The sequence below is a fragment of the Mirounga angustirostris genome, unplaced genomic scaffold (assembly GCF_029215605.1).
Source record: "Mirounga angustirostris isolate CCGP_5_RB_7025 unplaced genomic scaffold, mMirAng1.0.hap1 SCAF_9, whole genome shotgun sequence".
NCBI classification, from domain to species: domain Eukaryota; kingdom Metazoa; phylum Chordata; class Mammalia; order Carnivora; family Phocidae; genus Mirounga; species Mirounga angustirostris.
In genome coordinates, this window is record NW_026991717.1 from 32,946,636 (window position 1) to 32,948,690 (window position 2,055).

A 2,055-nucleotide genomic window follows, 5' to 3' on the forward strand; every position below is an offset into this window, starting at 1 on the left:
CCTGCCCATGCCTCCTGTTGTCAGAACCCAGCCAGAAGCTGGCAGACCAGGGAGCCTCTGGGATGAATGCAGTTTGTGGGGGTCAGCCCCCTGGGGCATGGGACGAGGCAGGGAAGGATGTGGTTTCTGTCTCATGACTGGACCCTGATGGATTTGTACAGAGCCATGTGTCTAACAGCTTTTAAATATTCACTTCCAGGTCTTTTATACAACTTCCTCATACAAATTTTTTTTTTTTGGTTCACTATGATTTTGCTTCTCTCCTGCTTGCTAAAAGTGCATGGCTGAGTATTTTTCCCCCATGGAAGATAGAGCTGCACATGATATGTGTCCTAAGTTCTGGTGTGTAGGAAAGTCTTTTTCTCTTGTCTTCATGCAAGAACGCACCTGGTAAATTGTTGCAAGTTTAGGTCATAACTGTGACCTCTCAAAATGCTGTAGAAGTGTGGTTCCCAATGTGTATTCCATTGAGCACTCATCTGACTGCATGGGTTTTATTGGGTTCATTGAGTTTCATTGAGTTCATGGGTTTCAAGGCTTTCATTGTCAAATAAATTTGAAAAACTGTACTTGCTAATCTTGCTAAGTTAACAACATGTGCAAACACTTTAAAAGCCCTGAGAAAGCCTCAGTCTGGGATTTTGTCTTTTTTTTTTTTTTTTTTTTTGCTTCATTCAGCATTTCTCAAGTTTGTTTTATGGCAGAAGCTCTTTTCTCCAACAGAAGCACTTCCCAACATTCCTTGGAATCTCTCTTCCAATTATACATTTTCAGAAATATTGTAGATGCTCCCTGCATCTTTCCCTCTCCATGGGTTCTTATAGGATATTTCTTTACCCTTAAAATGGACAAAATCCTGCATAGTATCTCCAAGGATGCCTTTGTTTTTACTAATTTGACTTGGATAAGATGGAACCTTTTTTTTTTTTTTTTAAAGATTTTATTTATTTGACAGAGAGAGACAGTGAGAGAGGGAACACAGCAGGGGGAGTGGGAGAGGGAGAAGCAGGCTTCCCGCCGAGCAAGGAGCCCGATGTGGGGCTCGATCCCAGGACCCTGGGATCATGACCTGAGCCGAAGGCAGACGCTTAACGACTGAGCCACCCAGGCGCCCCAAGATGGAACCTTTTAACTTTATAAGCTCAGGCTTTTCATCAGCCTTTCTACTTTGATTCTTGCTTTTGTATGGTTTCTTTTTTTTTTTTTTTTAAAGATTTTATTTATTTATTTGACAGAGACAGAGACAGCGAGAGCAGGAACACAAGCAGGGGGAGTGGGAGAGGGAGAAGCAGGCTTCCTGCTGAGCAGGGAGCCTGATGTGGGACTCGATCCCAGGACTCTGGGATCATGACCTGAGCCGAAGGCAGCCGCTTAACGACTGAGCCACCCAGGCGCCCCATGTATGGTTTCTTCTTTGCACCTCAGTGTCTGTTATGTTCTCTCCCATTGTTTTTATCCTTTTGGGCTTTTCCTCTGTATCCTCAAAGAACAACTATCTTCCACATCTATGGATTCGATTTTCTGTAGTTTCAGTTCTGTTCTTTACCATCAAAATGCAGTTTTGAATTCTGCTGCTGCTTTTTCGTTTCTTTATAGCCTCCCCCCACCCCGCCCCCTGGTTTACTTTTGATTTCCCCCTGCTTCTCAACCAGCAAACTTTTTGTTTCATTCTTTCCATCTTGTTTCTGACTCTCCTTTCTTAGAGTTCACATTTGAATTAAATGAATCAAGTACAAAGCGGATGTGGCCTGAAAGTTACTTATATTTTTGTGATAAACCTTTTTCAACAGAATTATTTTTCTCTGCCTTTTGAGGGACACCATCTTTTCCCTTCATGATACAGAATCTTTCTAAAGACTGTGTTTGCAAGCATGTATTTGCATGTGGGTGTGTGCTTGCGGGTGTGTGTTTGCTTTTACTCCTCCTTAAAAAATGAGTATTTTGTGAAATTTTATTATTTTCCCCAAAACAGGATGCGAAGGAGGAGATTCTCTTTAGCTCACCATCCACCTGGATGTTTTTCCAATTGTCCCATCATAATTTAGGCTGAAGAAC